Source organism: Leuciscus leuciscus (genome assembly GCF_965113295.1).
Source record: "Leuciscus leuciscus genome assembly, chromosome: 15".
NCBI classification, from domain to species: Eukaryota; Metazoa; Chordata; class Actinopteri; order Cypriniformes; family Leuciscidae; genus Leuciscus; species Leuciscus leuciscus.
Window position 1 is genome coordinate 746,479 of NC_138739.1, and position 17,011 is coordinate 763,489.

Below are 17,011 nucleotides of genomic sequence, written 5' to 3' on the forward strand. Positions count from 1 at the left end.
CTGTTTCATATCAATGCTATCTTACGAACACAACTAGCAAGATGGCTTGAATGATATCGGTGTAATATGTTTTGATCTTCTTTTAATTAGAAATCATGTCTAAACTGTGGCCCCTGTTCTCTCTGTTAGTAAGGAGAGCACAGATAAGCATGATTTACGATCAGAACTGAAAAGAACGTCACCTCCTAAATTCAGCCAGTGTCTAATTGGCCAGAACTCATCCTGGAGGTTGGACAAAATTTTAGTTTAAAACCTTAGACCCAAAAACAAAGCTCTCTCTCTCGCTGCTCTCTCTCGCTCTCTCTCTCTCGCTGCTCTCGAAGCTCTCTCTCTCTCTATAGGAACCATGTAAACGCGCAAACGAAATAACCCAAATCAAGATCTGAAGAACATGGGTTAAATAGCTTCATTCAAGCCATCATCATCTACTCTCAATTTCCTTTCTTTTCTTAGTTTCATTTCTTTTCCGTTGTGAGTGTCGGTTCTAAGTTAAGTTTTGCGACAAGATTTCGAGCCACGTTTCTTCTGCAAAGCCAGCTTCAAACAAAGACTTTAATTCCGCCAGCACACCACGTGACTGACCCCGTGATCCAGACATCAGGCACGAGGAGACCGAACGGACCGGGAAAACCCCTTTCACGCAACAAAAAGGGAATCCCCAAAAGCAAATACGCAAGTACCTCCATGCAGGCTAAAATCTTAACTGGTGTATTTATATAACTTTAATAACCTGCCTAAAACGATAGAAGGGTTAAATTAATGATTGATGGTTTGTTCAGGTCATAGTGTATATGGAATCGTGAGATTTCATCCTTTCACTCTTAAACCCACTCTTTCCTCACTCTATCCCTTTCTGCAACGCGTATGAATGTGTATGTGTGTGTGTGCGTGTGTTTGTGTTAGATATTAGCTTTATGTGTTAGTAGTCTATATAATCAATAAAGTATTGTTTGTATTTAAAAGAGATTACTCGTGTGTGCTTATCAGATTTATTGTCTTGAACTTCGATTTAAGTTACATGCTGTTACCCTTAATTTACTTCGTAATTTATTGTTAGCTGGGGATTAATTCTTTCTTGACCAGGAAGATATTATATTTCCTAGAGTTAATACTTGTTTATGCTTTCTGTTCATTGGATGAACTGATAAAATGATCATACTATTGATTCTGCTACAGTAAATTCTGAAGATAATTAAAAATAATTAAAATATTAATTATTGGTCATATTCCGTTATGAATAATAATTAATAATATTTATACGTGGGCGTATAAACGCTACAGGTTTGTCCTGCACGATGCGTTTTACGAATCCTTACAATTACAATAGGGTTTCAGCATTTCATGCTTGAACCCCTAATAAGAATGAAGGCTTTTTGCCAGTTATAGCGCCACCTATGGTCCGATCTCCATGAAACTCTGCATGCTTCCTCACCATGTTCTGACACATATGCTCATCAATTTTTGTGAAGTTCTGAGTTTTCATTTGGGATTTATAGGCTTTTTAGTGTATTTTGCCACGCCCCTTTTCTAAATGACCCTGTTACAGCCACCCAAATGCAAAAGTTCAACTTTTTTTCGATAATTATTGATCTAGAGAGTCCAGAGAATTGTCCTAGACTGGTTTGGTTCCGATCGGGCCAAAAACCAGGGACTAGTTCGCAAAAGTAGGTTTTGGACAAAATCCGACATAGCAGAAAATTTTCCCTGCCTACATCCAAATCTGAGATAGCCATTTTGTCCGCCTTGAGCCAAGGATTCCAACGATATAAGACACTTGATCCTGGGACAAGCGGTCTAAGAGTTATGAGCGATTTAGTACTTTTGGTTGCTGTAGCGCCACCTATGGGCCAATTGGGGTCATACTCTGATAGGTTGTCCCCAAATTGAGGCCTACCATCTGGCCAGGTTTCACGTCTCTAGGCCTTACGGTTTGTCCTGCACGATGCGTTTTACGAATCCTTACAATTACAATAGGGTTTCAGCATTTCATGCTTGAACCCCTAATAAGAATGAAGGCTTTTTGCCAGTTATAGCGCCACCTATGGTCCGATCTCCATGAAACTCTGCATGCTTCCTCACCATGTTCTGACACATATGCTCATCAATTTTTGTGAAGTTCTGAGTTTTCATTTGGGATTTATAGGCTTTTTAGTGTATTTTGCCACGCCCCTTTTCTAAATGACCCTGTTACAGCCACCCAAATGCAAAAGTTCAACTTTTTTTCGATAATTATTGATCTAGAGAGTCCAGAGAATTGTCCTAGACTGGTTTGGTTCCGATCGGGCCAAAAACCAGGGACTAGTTCGCAAAAGTAGGTTTTGGACAAAATCCGACATAGCAGAAAATTTTCCCTGCCTACATCCAAATCTGAGATAGCCATTTTGTCCGCCTTGAGCCAAGGATTCCAACGATATAAGACACTTGATCCTGGGACAAGCGGTCTAAGAGTTATGAGCGATTTAGTACTTTTGGTTGCTGTAGCGCCACCTATGGGCCAATTGGGGTCATACTCTGATAGGTTGTCCCCAAATTGAGGCCTACCATCTGGCCAGGTTTCACGTCTCTAGGCCTTACGGTTTGTCCTGCACGATGCGTTTTACGAATCCTTACAATTACAATAGGGTTTCAGCATTTCATGCTTGAACCCCTAATAAGAATGAAGGCTTTTTGCCAGTTATAGCGCCACCTATGGTCCGATCTCCATGAAACTCTGCATGCTTCCTCACCATGTTCTGACACATATGCTCATCAATTTTTGTGAAGTTCTGAGTTTTCATTTGGGATTTATAGGCTTTTTAGTGTATTTTGCCACGCCCCTTTTCTAAATGACCCTGTTACAGCCACCCAAATGCAAAAGTTCAACTTTTTTTCGATAATTATTGATCTAGAGAGTCCAGAGAATTGTCTTAGACTGGTTTGGTTCCGATCGGGCCAAAAACCAGGGACTAGTTCGCAAAAGTAGGTTTTGGACAAAATCCGACATAGCAGAAAATTGTCCCTGCCTACATCCAAATCTGAGATAGCCATTTTGTCCGCCTTGAGCCAAGGATTCCAACGATATAAGACACTTGATCCTGGGACAAGCGGTCTAAGAGTTATGAGCGATTTAGTACTTTTGGTTGCTGTAGCGCCACCTATGGGCCAATTGGGGTCATACTCTGATAGGTTGTCCCCAAATTGAGGCCTACCATCTGGCCAGGTTTCACGTCTCTAGGCCTTACGGTTTGTCCTGCACGATGCGTTTTACGAATCCTTACAATTACAATAGGGTTTCAGCATTTCATGCTTGAACCCCTAATAAGAATGAAGGCTTTTTGCCAGTTATAGCGCCACCTATGGTCCGATCTCCATGAAACTCTGCATGCTTCCTCACCATGTTCTGACACATATGCTCATCAATTTTTGTGAAGTTCTGAGTTTTCATTTGGGATTTATAGGCTTTTTAGTGTATTTTGCCACGCCCCTTTTCTAAATGACCCTGTTACAGCCACCCAAATGCAAAAGTTCAACTTTTTTTCGATAATTATTGATCTAGAGAGTCCAGAGAATTGTCCTAGACTGGTTTGGTTCCGATCGGGCCAAAAACCAGGGACTAGTTCGCAAAAGTAGGTTTTGGACAAAATCCGACATAGCAGAAAATTTTCCCTGCCTACATCCAAATCTGAGATAGCCATTTTGTCCGCCTTGAGCCAAGGATTCCAACGATATAAGACACTTGATCCTGGGACAAGCGGTCTAAGAGTTATGAGCGATTTAGTACTTTTGGTTGCTGTAGCGCCACCTATGGGCCAATTGGGGTCATACTCTGATAGGTTGTCCCCAAATTGAGGCCTACCATCTGGCCAGGTTTCACGTCTCTAGGCCTTACGGTTTGTCCTGCACGATGCGTTTTACGAATCCTTACAATTACAATAGGGTTTCAGCATTTCATGCTTGAACCCCTAATAAGAATGAAGGCTTTTTGCCAGTTATAGCGCCACCTATGGTCCGATCTCCATGAAACTCTGCATGCTTCCTCACCATGTTCTGACACATATGCTCATCAATTTTTGTGAAGTTCTGAGTTTTCATTTGGGATTTATAGGCTTTTTAGTGTATTTTGCCACGCCCCTTTTCTAAATGACCCTGTTACAGCCACCCAAATGCAAAAGTTCAACTTTTTTTCGATAATTATTGATCTAGAGAGTCCAGAGAATTGTCCTAGACTGGTTTGGTTCCGATCGGGCCAAAAACCAGGGACTAGTTCGCAAAAGTAGGTTTTGGACAAAATCCGACATAGCAGAAAATTTTCCCTGCCTACATCCAAATCTGAGATAGCCATTTTGTCCGCCTTGAGCCAAGGATTCCAACGATATAAGACACTTGATCCTGGGACAAGCGGTCTAAGAGTTATGAGCGATTTAGTACTTTTGGTTGCTGTAGCGCCACCTATGGGCCAATTGGGGTCATACTCTGATAGGTTGTCCCCAAATTGAGGCCTACCATCTGGCCAGGTTTCACGTCTCTAGGCCTTACGGTTTGTCCTGCACGATGCGTTTTACGAATCCTTACAATTACAATAGGGTTTCAGCATTTCATGCTTGAACCCCTAATAAGAATGAAGGCTTTTTGCCAGTTATAGCGCCACCTATGGTCCGATCTCCATGAAACTCTGCATGCTTCCTCACCATGTTCTGACACATATGCTCATCAATTTTTGTGAAGTTCTGAGTTTTCATTTGGGATTTATAGGCTTTTTAGTGTATTTTGCCACGCCCCTTTTCTAAATGACCCTGTTACAGCCACCCAAATGCAAAAGTTCAACTTTTTTTCGATAATTATTGATCTAGAGAGTCCAGAGAATTGTCCTAGACTGGTTTGGTTCCGATCGGGCCAAAAACCAGGGACTAGTTCGCAAAAGTAGGTTTTGGACAAAATCCGACATAGCAGAAAATTTTCCCTGCCTACATCCAAATCTGAGATAGCCATTTTGTCCGCCTTGAGCCAAGGATTCCAACGATATAAGACACTTGATCCTGGGACAAGCGGTCTAAGAGTTATGAGCGATTTAGTACTTTTGGTTGCTGTAGCGCCACCTATGGGCCAATTGGGGTCATACTCTGATAGGTTGTCCCCAAATTGAGGCCTACCATCTGGCCAGGTTTCACGTCTCTAGGCCTTACGGTTTGTCCTGCACGATGCGTTTTACGAATCCTTACAATTACAATAGGGTTTCAGCATTTCATGCTTGAACCCCTAATAATAATAATAAAAATCAGTACAATTACAATAGGGTTTCAGCACTTCGTGCTTGAACCCCTAATTAAAGCTGCAAGCAGCATTTATCGGGGTTCAAGCAGTTAAGGCCTTTAAGGCCTTTAAGCACACAAGCATCAAAAGACATTAAGTTTTATTTAGCAAGCATTTAACAACTGACATAATAGACGGAAAAGACCATTTACAGCCAATACAGGCAGTTTACCATGGGAAATATATGGTTTTAAAGCTTTTTAACAGTTATAGCGCCACCTTTGGTCCGATCTCCATAAAATTTGGCATGCTTGTTAATGATGTTATGTCACATATGCTCACCAATTTTTGTGAAGTTCTGAGTTTTCATTTATGATTTATAGGCATTTTAGTGTATTTTGCCACGCCCCTTTTTATAAATTACCCTATTACAGCCACCCAAATGCAAAAGTTCAACTTTTTTTCGATAATTATTGATCTAGAGAGTCCAGAGAATTGTCCTAGACTGGTCTGGTTCCGATCGGGCGAAAAACCAGGGACTAGTTCGCAAAAGTAGGTTTTTAACATATTCATGAATATTTAATGAACGGTTTGATTGACAGCAATGGTTCTTGAGGCAAAGTTGTTCAGCATGAGCAGATCTATCAGATGATATGCATTTTGTGATGATAAGTGTAACACCACGTGATTACAGAGCCATAAAACTCGTTAGCGCCAACTAGTGGCCGATTTCTTTAAAAATTCTTACAGACCTCTAGGGCCATGAGTCGAACATGCCCATCGAGTTTCGTTCCGATCGGACTTCGTTAACGGTGCTCAAATTTCATTGGCCAATGGCGGCCATTTTTTTCGAGATACGGCAATTTCCTTTTAGACATACATGGCCCCTTGGGCCAAGTCACTGCATATCAAATTTCAAGTCATTCGGAAAAACGGTCAGGTGTCTATACGTTTTTTTTGTTTTATAGCGCCACCATGTGGCCAATCGACGCAATTTTTTTACTGTGACCTCAGATTGACCTCTGACACATGTGTACCAAGTTTGGTGAAGTTTACTAAATTACTTCTTGAGTTATAGCCATTTTAGTAAAATAGGCTCCTCCCACAACGTTAATTTTGCACCCCCTAGCGACCATGAATCGAAATGTAAACTTTTTTTCGATAATTATTGATCGTCAGACTCCAGAGAACAATTCTGCACTGGTTTGGTTCCGATCGGGCAAAAAACCAGGGACTAGTTTGCAAAAGTAGGTTTTTGACAAAATTCAAAATGGCGGAAAAATTTGCATACCGGAAATGAAATCGGAGATATACGTTTTGACCTCCAGGAGTCCAGCTTTCGACTGATATAAGACACTTGAGTCTACGACTTACGGTCTAGGAGTTATGAGCAGTTTCGCGCTTTTGGTCGCTATAGCGCCACCTATGGGCCAATCGGGGTCATAATTTAACAACCTCTCCTCGATTTTTGTACTACCATCTGGCCAAGTTTCAAGTCTCTAGCACTTACGGTTTGGGCTGCACGATGCGTTTTACGGCGGAAGAATAATAATAATAATAATAATTAAAGCTGCAAGCAGCATTTATCGGGGTTCAAGCAGTTAACGCCTTTAAGGCCTTTAAGCACACAAGCATCAAAAGACATTAAGTTTTATTTAGAAAGCATTTAACAACTGACATAATAGACGGAAAAGACCATTTACAGCCAATACAGGCAGTTTACCATGGGAAATATATGGTTTTAAAGCTTTTTAACAGTTATAGCGCCACCTTTGGTCCGATCTCCATAAAATTTGGCATGCTTGTTAATGATGTTATGTCACATATGCTCACCAATTTTTGTGAAGTTTTGAGTTTTCATTTATGATTTATAGGCATTTTAGTGTATTTTGCCACGCCCCTTTTATAAATTACCCTATTACAGCCACCCAAATGCAAAAGTTAAACTTTTTTTCGATAATTATTGATCTAGAGAGTCCAGAGAATTGTCCTAGACTGGTCTGGTTCCGATCGGGCGAAAAACCAGGGACTAGTTCGCAAAAGTAGGTTTTTAACATATTCATGAATATTTAATTAAGTGTTTGATTGACAGCAATGGTTCTTGAGGCAAAGTTGTTCAGCATGAGCAGATCTATAAGATGATATGCATTTTGTGATGATCAGTGTAACACCACGTGATTACAGAGCCATAAAACTCGTTAGCGCCAACTAGTGGCCGATTTCTTTCAAAATTCTTACAGACCTCTAGGGGCTTGAGCCGAACATGCCCACCGAGTTTCGCTCCGATCGGACTTCGTTAACGGTGCTCAAACCTCATTGGCCAATGGCGGCCATGTTTTTCGAGATACGCCAATATCCTTTTAGACATAGGTGGCTCCTTGGGCCAAGACACTGCATACCAAATTTCAAGTCATTCGGAAAAACGGTCAGGTGTCTATATGTTTTTTTTTGTTTATAGCGCCACCATGTGGCCAATCGACGCAATTTTTTTTACTGTGACCTCAGATTGACCTCTTAAACATGTGTGCCAAGTTTGGTGAAGATATCTCATTTACTTCTCGAGTTATGGCCATTTTAGTAAAATAGGCTCCTCCCACAACCTTAATTTATCACCCCCTAGCGACCAGGAATCGGAATTTCGACTTTTTTTCGATAATTATTGATATTCAGACTCCAGAGAACAATTCTGCTCTGGTTTGGTTCCGATCGGACGAAAAACCAGGGACTAGTTTGCAAAAGTAGGTTTTTGACAAAATTCAAAATGGCGGAAAATCTATCATGACGGAAATAAAATCGGAGATATACGTTTTGTTCGTCAGGCGTCCAGCTTTCCAATGATATAAGACACTTGAGTCTATGACTTATCGTCTAGGAGTTATGACCAGTTTCGCGCTTTTGGTTGCTATAGCGCCACCTATGGGCCAATCAGCGTCATAATTTGATAACCTCTCCTCGATTTTTGTACTACCATCTGGCCAAGTTTCAAGTCTCTAGCACTTACGGTTTGGGCTGCACGATGCGTTTTACGGCGGAAGAATAATAATAATAATAATAATAATAATAATAATAATAATAATAAAAATCAGTACAATTACAATAGGGTTTCAGCACTTCGTGCTTGAACCCCTAATTAAAGCTGCAAGCAGCATTTATCGGGGTTCAAGCTTTTAAGGTCTTTAAGGTTTTTAAGCATCAAAAGTTATAAAGTTTTATTTAGCAAGCATGTAACCACTGACATAATAGATGGAAAAGACCATGTTCTAGCATGATTTACCACAGTTTATCATGATTTACCATGGTTTACCATTATTTACCATGTTCTAGCATAGTTTACCATGATTTTATCTTAATTTACTTTGATTTACCATGTTTTAGTATTATTTACCATGATATACCACATTCTAGCATGATTTACCATAGTTTATCATGATTTACCATGGTTTACCATGATTTACCATGAATTCATCTTAGTTTACCTTGATTTACCATGTTCTAGCATGATTTACCATGATTTTCCACATTCTAGCATGATTTACCATAGTTTATCATGATTTACCATGGTTTACCATGATTTACCCTGTTCTGGCATAGTTTACCATGAATTTATCTTAGTTTACCTTGATTTACCATGTTCTAGCATGGTTTACCATGATATGCCACATTCTAGCATGATTTACCAAAGTTTATCATGATAAACTTGGTTTACCATGATTTACCCTGTTCTAGCATAGTTTACAATGATTTACCATGATATACCACGTTGTAGAATGACATAACAGGATTCTAGCATGATTTACCTTGATACACCACATTCTAGTATTATTTACTATGATTTACAATGTTTCTAGCGTGATTTACCATGATTTACCAAATTACTAGCAAGTATGTGAAGTGTCAGTGCAAATGAAGTGATAAACACTGACAAAATCTGATTGTGTTATAATAGTTATTGTTATATAAGTGATTTTTTAATGTCTAATTATGAATTCAAAAGCACATTTCAAAAGACTTCATTAATAAGTAGAATGGCCAGCAGAGGGCACTAGAAGACCATTATTGGCTCAGTTTCAGTTTAATCTTCATGATTTTCACCAGCTTTCTGCACTAAAGCAAACCAGTCTTTCCATGTTAACTCCATAATGCATGCTTACACACACACACACACACACACACAAATACTTTAACAGACGGATTTTGACTAAATGTAATTGTAAATGTTAAAATAATGATTTTATAAAGTCTAAATATGAATTATAGAAACAATATGACAAAATAACTATTTTAAACAGCAGGGGGCAGTAAAATACCACTTATTGGCTTAATATGCCATTGTATTCATATTATTTTCACCTTTTTAAACTGTTATAGAGTCAAATTTTGTCCGATCTGTCTGAAATTTTTCATGCTTGTTCAGAGTGATATTTCACATGTTCTGACTTGTTTTTAAGAAGATCTGAGCATCTTAAAAGATATAAGCTTTCGGGGACACTTGGTCAAGGCCACATTTTGAAGTGACCCTATTATAGCCATCCAAATGAAGTAATTCAACTTTTTCTGATAATTACTGATCTAGAGAGTCCAGAGAATTGTACTGCACTAGTTTTGAATATTATTATATGAAAATTATATGATCATAGATGGAAAAGACCATTTACAGCCAATACAGGCAATGTACCATAGGAAATGTATGGTTTTAAAGCTTTTTAACAGTTATAGCGCCATCTATCGTCCGATCTCTATAAAATTTGGCATGCTTGTTAATGATATTATGTCACTTATGCACACCAATTTTCGTGAAGTTCTGAGTTTTTATTTGTGATTTATAGGCTTTTGAGTGTATTTTGGCACACCCATTTTATAAATGACCCTATTACAGCCACCCAAATGCAAAAGTTCAACTTTTTTTTGATAATTATTGATCTAGAGAGTCCAGAGAATTGTCCTAGACTGGTCTGGTTCTGATCGGGCGAAAAACCTAGGACTAGTTCGCAAAAGTAGGTTTTTAACATATTCATGAATATTTAATGAACTGTTTGATTGACAGCAATGGTTCTTGAGGCAAAGTTGTTCAACAAGAGGAGATCTATCAAATGGTATGCATTTTGTGACAATAAGTGTAACACCACGTGATTACAGAGCCATAAAACTCGTTAGCGCCAACTAGTGGCCGATTTCTTTCAAAATTCTTACAGACCTCTAGGGCCATGAGTCGAACATGCCCATCGAGTTTCGTTCTGATCGACGTCCGTTAACCTTGTCTTATAGGTGCTCAAACTTCATTGGCCGATGGCGGCCATGTTTTTTGAGATACACCAATGTCCTCATAGACATACATGGCACCTTGGACCAAGACACTGCATACCAATTTTCAAGTCAATCGGACTAACGGTCAGGTGGTTATAGCCTGTTTTATGTTTTTTTCATATTATAGCGCCACCATGTGGCCAATCACCGCGATTTTTTTACTGTGACCTCAGATTGACCTCTTACACAAGTGAACCGAGTTTGGTAAATATACCTCATTTACTTCTGGAGTTATAGCCGTTTTAGTAAAATAGGCTCCTCCCACAACATACATTTTGGCGCCCCTTAGCGACCTTGAATCGAAATTTCAACTTTTTTTCGATAATTATTGATCTTCAGACTCCAGAGAACATTTCTGCACTGGTTTGGTTCCGATCGGGCGAAAAACCACAGACTAGTTCGCAAAAGTAGGTTTTTGACAAAATTCAAAATGGCGGAAAATCTTTCATGGCGGAAATGAAATCGGAGATATACGTTTTGTTCGTCAGCCGTCCAGCTTTCCAATGATATAAGACACTTGAGTCTACGACTTACGGTCTAGGAGTTATGAGCTGTTTCGCGCTTTTGGTCGCTATAGCGCCACCTATGGGCCAATCGGGTTCATAATCTCTGAACCTCTCCTCGATTTTTGTACTACCATCTGGCAAAGTTTCAATGCTCTAGCCCTTACGGTTTGGGCTGCACGATGCGTTTTAGCGGAGAAGAATAATAATAATAATAATTAAAGCTGCAAGCAGCATTTATCGGGGTTCAAGCAGTTAACGCCTTTAAGGCCTTTAAGCACACAAGCATCAAAAGACATTAAGTTTTATTTAGAAAGCATTTAACAACTGACATAATAGACGGAAAAGACCATTTACAGCCAATACAGGCAGTTTACCATGGGAAATATATGGTTTTAAAGCTTTTTAACAGTTATAGCGCCACCTTTGGTCCGATCTCCATAAAATTTGGCATGCTTATTAATGATGTTATGTCACATATGCTCACCAATTTTTGTGAAGTTCTGAGTTTTCATTTATGATTTATAGGCATTTTAGTGTATTTTGCCACGCCCCTTTTATAAATTACCCTATTACAGCCACCCAAATGCAAAAGTTAAACTTTTTTTCGATAATTATTGATCTAGAGAGTCCAGAGAATTGTCCTAGACTGGTCTGGTTCCGATCGGGCGAAAAACCAGGGACTAGTTCGCAAAAGTAGGTTTTTAACATATTCATGAATATTTAATGAACGGTTTGATTGACAGCAATGGTTCTTGAGGCAAAGTTGTTCAGCATGAGCAGATCTATCAGATGATATGCATTTTGTGATGATAAGTGTAACACCACATGATTACAGAGCCTTAAAACTCGTTAGCGCCAACTAGTGGCCGATTTCTTTCAAAATTCTTACAGACCTCTAGGGGCTTGAGCCGAACCTGCCCACCGAGTTTCGCTCCGATCGGACTTCGTTAACGGTGCTCAAATCTCATTGGCCAATGGCGGCCATGTTTTTCGAGATACGCCAATATCCTTTTAGACATAGGTGGCCCCTTGGGCCAAGACACGGCATACCAAATTTCAAGTCTTCAGACTCCAGAGAACAATTCTGCTCTGGTTTGGTTCCGATCGGACGAAAAACCAGGGACTAGTTTGCAAAAGTAGGTTTTTGACAAAATTCAAAATGGCGGAAAATCTATCATGACGGAAATAAAATCGGAGATATACGTTTTGTTCGTCAGGCGTCCAGCTTTCCAATGATATAAGACACTTGAGTCTATGACTTATCGTCTAGGAGTTATGACCAGTTTCGCGCTTTTGGTTGCTATAGCGCCACCTATGCGTCATAATTTGATAACCTCTCCTCGATTTTTGTACTACCATCTGGCCAAGTTTCAAGTCTCTAGCACTTACGGTTTGGGCTGCACGATGCGTTTTACGGCGGAAGAATAATAATAATAATAATAATAATAATAATAAAAATCAGTACAATTACAATAGGGTTTCAGCACTTCGTGCTTGAACCCCTAATAAAAATCTTTACAAATACAATAGGTGTTCAGCACTTCGTGCTTGAACCCCTAAATATAGCTGCAAGCAGCCATTACCGGGGCCAAGCAGAATAAGACGACAAGACATGGCTGAAAGTGTCAGATCAACTGCAACAATGAGCAATTAAAGACATTTAAAGAGGATTTTAGGCGAAATGGCTGAAAAATCATAGAAAGAGTAATTAAAAATATGATTTAATTGATTGTCACTTTTGACCATTAGGTGGCGCTGTCTCAAAATATTTTGGGTACCTTCAGGGGATGGTGCTGATGGCACAATCTGAGTTTCGTAATATTACACCAATGCATTTGTTCAGTATAGCATTTTATTTCACAAAACTGTATTGAAGTCAATGGGAATTTCATGTTTTGTTCTGTTATAGCGCCACCAAGAGGCTCAGTCCCACAATTTTTTGTACGTGTCCTCAGAGTGAGCCCATACATATGTGTGTCGATTTTGGTGAAAATATCTCAATTCGCTTCAGAGTTATAGACATTTATATGAAAAAACACGTAAAAAATGACTGACACATGACTTTGATTGGAATTTACTACCCCTAAACATCAATATTTTCGCATTTGGGCATTGGTGTATGGCTATCGACCTATGTTTCCAAACTTCTGACGGTGGTTTCGTCTCGATCGGACAAACGGTCTCGAAGATATAGCCAAATGTTTTTTAAGCGCTAAATCACAACGCTACACAAACCGTGAGGCGAAACCTAGCATGTTTGGTATTGTTGGACTCGGCAAGGATTCAGGAGTCTAATGAGATGAGTTTGGTGAAAATAAGTCAACCACACCCAAAGTTATAAGCATTTGAAAAAAAAAATTCACCACTAGGTGGCGCTGTTTCGAAACTTCTCACGCTCCTTCAGAACATCGTGCTGATGACCCATACCAAGTTTCGTAACAATCCGTTCATGCGTTCTTAAAATACAGCATTTTAGCACAAAATTCAAAATGGCCGACAGTCAAAATGGCCGATATGGTAAAATTTGATATCAGTCGACTCGGCATGTTGCCCTGAATCTAACGAGACCAATTTTATGATTTTTGGACAAATTGTTCAGAAGTTATAAGCAAAAATAGCCATTTTTCATATCTCCGGACCAGTAGGTGGCGCTGCGCCGAAACACAGCATGTAGCCTCAGGTCATGCTTGTGAGTACAAGTACCAAGTTTGGTCTGAATACGATAAACCGTTGCGGAGATACGGCCTTACGACCGTTTTTGCTAGCGGTACGTAAAATGTATTCGTGCGTTTATCAAAAACGGTTTGACGAATCAATTTGAATTCCATAACTTTTGGTCAGCACTACCTGAAGATGATCTGGTTCAATTTTCGTGCAAATCGGACAAACCGTCTAGGACGAGTTCGAAAAAGTAGCTTTTTTTGAAAATTCAAGATGGCGGCCATATTTTTATGACGGAAAATGACGTCATAGGGTGCAATCGAATCGCCATGAGCTCAGGAATCAGAGGAAAAAAGAATTTTGTTGATTGGCCAAATGGTTCAAAAGTTATTAGCATAATAAAAGTGAAACTTTGGACAGTTGGTGGCGCTAGAGGGATTGGTTTTAAGACACCAAATTTGCTATGGTGACTTTTCAGATGGTCATCTACCAGTGTGCCAAATTTCATAACTTTCCCGCAAGCGGTTCTATGGGCTGCCATAGACGCCTAGTCGGAAGAAATAACAGAATAATAATAATAAATATAGCTGCAAGCAGCAATTATCGGGGCCAAGCGCAAGCAGATGACAGGATATGCCAACATGGCTGAAGGTGTCAGACCAACTGCAACAATGAGCAATTAAAGACATTTAGAGAGGATTTTAGGCGAAATGGCTGAAAAATCATATAAAAAGTAATTCAGAATATGATTTAATGGATTATCACTTTCGACCAATAGGTGGAGCAGTTACAAAACTGATGTGATGTGGTCAGAGTGAAGTGACAATGACATATACAAAGTTTGGTGTCAATATTTCAAGGGATTTCAGAGATAAAGCCTGAATAGTGCTTTTGGCATCATGCCTCAACTTTGCTGCTGCGCTATACGAAAACGGTTTCGTCTATCGACACGAAATCCATAACTTTTAGTCGGCACAGTCTGGAGATGATACGATTCGATTTTGGTGAAAATCGGACAAACGGTCTAGGAGGAGTTCGAAAAAGTAGGTTTTGAATGAAAATCAAGATGGCGGACAGGAAGTTTGGCCAAATACGAAAAACTTGGTATCTATGTTCTCGGCTTGACCCAGGGAATCTATTAAGACCAGTGGCATTTCAATAGCCAGATTTATTCAAAAGTTATTAGCCTTTTTGGAAATTTTGTTATAACTTTTGACCACTAGGTGGCGCTGTCTCGAAATATTTTGGGTACCTTCAGGGGATGGAGCTGATGGCACATTCTGAGTTTCGTAATATTACACCAATGCATTTGTTTAGTATAGCATTTTATTTCACAAAACTGTATTGAAGTCAATGGGAATTTCATGTTTTGTTCTGTTATAGCGCCACCAAGAGGCTCAGTCACACCATTTTTTTTATGTGTCCTCAGAGTGAGCCCATACATATGTGTGTCAATTTTGGTGAAGATATCTCAATTCGCTTCGGAGTTATAGACATTTATATGAAAAAACACGTAAAAAATGACTGACACATGACTTTGATTGGAATTTACTACCCCTAAACATCAATATTTTCGCATTTGGGCATTGGCGTATAGCTATCGACCTATGTTTCCAAACTTCTGACGGTGGTTTCGTCTCGATCGGACAAACGGTTTCAAAGATATAGCCAAATGTTTTTTAAGCGCTAAATCACAACGCTACACAAACCATAAGGCGAAACCTAACATGTTTGGTATCGTGGGACTCGGCAACGATTCAGGACTCTAATGAGATGAGTCTCGTGAAAATAAGTCGACCACACCCAAAGTTATAAGCATTTGGGGAAAAAAATTCACCACTAGGTGGTGCTGTTTCGAAACTTCTCAGGTTCCTTCAGGACATCGTGATGATGACCAATACCAAGTTTCGTAACAATTCGTTCATGCGTTCATAAAATACAGCATTTTAGCACAAAATTCAAAATGGCTGACAGTCAAAATGGCCGATATGGTCAAATTGGATATCAGTCGAATCGGCATGTTACCCTGAATCTAACGAGACCAATTGTATGATTTTTGGACAAACTGTTCAAAAGCTATATGCAAAAATAGCCATTTTCCATATCTCCGGACCAGTAGGTGGCGCTGCGCCGAAACACAGCATGTAGCCTCAGGTCATGCCTGTGATGACATGTACCAAGTTTGGTCTGAATACGATAAACCGTTGCGGAGATAGCGCCCTACGACTGTTTTTGCAGGCTCTACATAAAATTAGTTTGAGCGTTTTTCGAAAATGGTTTAACGAATCAATTTGAATTCCATAACTTTTGGTCAGCACTGCCTGAAGATGATCTGGTTCAATTTTTGTGCAAATCGGACAAACCGTCTAGGACGAGTTCGAAAAAGTAGCTTTTAAGGACAATTCAAAATGGCGGCCATATTGTTATGAGGAAAATGACGTCATAGGGTGCAATCGAATTGGCATGAGCTCAGGAATAAGAGAAAAAAAGAATTTTGTTGATTGGACTTACGCTTCAAAAGTTATTACCAAAATAAAAGTGAAACTTTGGACAGGTGGTGGCGCTAGAGGGAATGACTTAGAAACACCAAAATTGGTGTATTTAATGTTGGGACTGTCCTCTATCAGAATGTCAAACCAAAACAACTTTCCCGCAATCGGTTCTATGGGCTGCCATAGACTCCCAGTTGGAAGAAGGAAGAATAATAATAATAGGAACGGGAACGGATACAATAGGTGCCTACGCACCTTCGGTGCTTGGCCCCTAATAAGAACCGGAACAAATACAATAGGTGCCTCCGCACCTTCGGTGCTTGGCCCCTAATAATAATAAGAACCGGAACAAATACAATAGGTGCCTCCGCACCTTCGGTGCTTGGCCCCTAATAAGAACCGGAACAAAAACAATAGGTGCCTCCGCACCTTCGGTGCTTGGCCCCTAATAAATATAGCTGCAAGCAGCCATTACCGGGGCCAAGCAGAATAAGACGACAAGACATGGCTGAAAGTGTCAGATCAACTGCAACAATGAGCAATTAAAGACATTTAAAGAGGATTTTAGGCAAAATGGCTGAAAAATCATAAAAGAGTAATTAAAAATATGATTTAATTGATTGTCACTTTTGACCATTAGGTGGCGCTGTCTCAAAATATTTTGGGTACCTTCAGGGGATGGTGCTGATGGCACATTCTGAGTTTCGTAATATTACACCAATGCATTTGTTCAGTATAGCATTTTATTTCACAAAACTGTATTGAAGTCAATGGGAATTTCATGTTTTGTTCTGTTATAGCGCCACCAAGAGGCTCAGT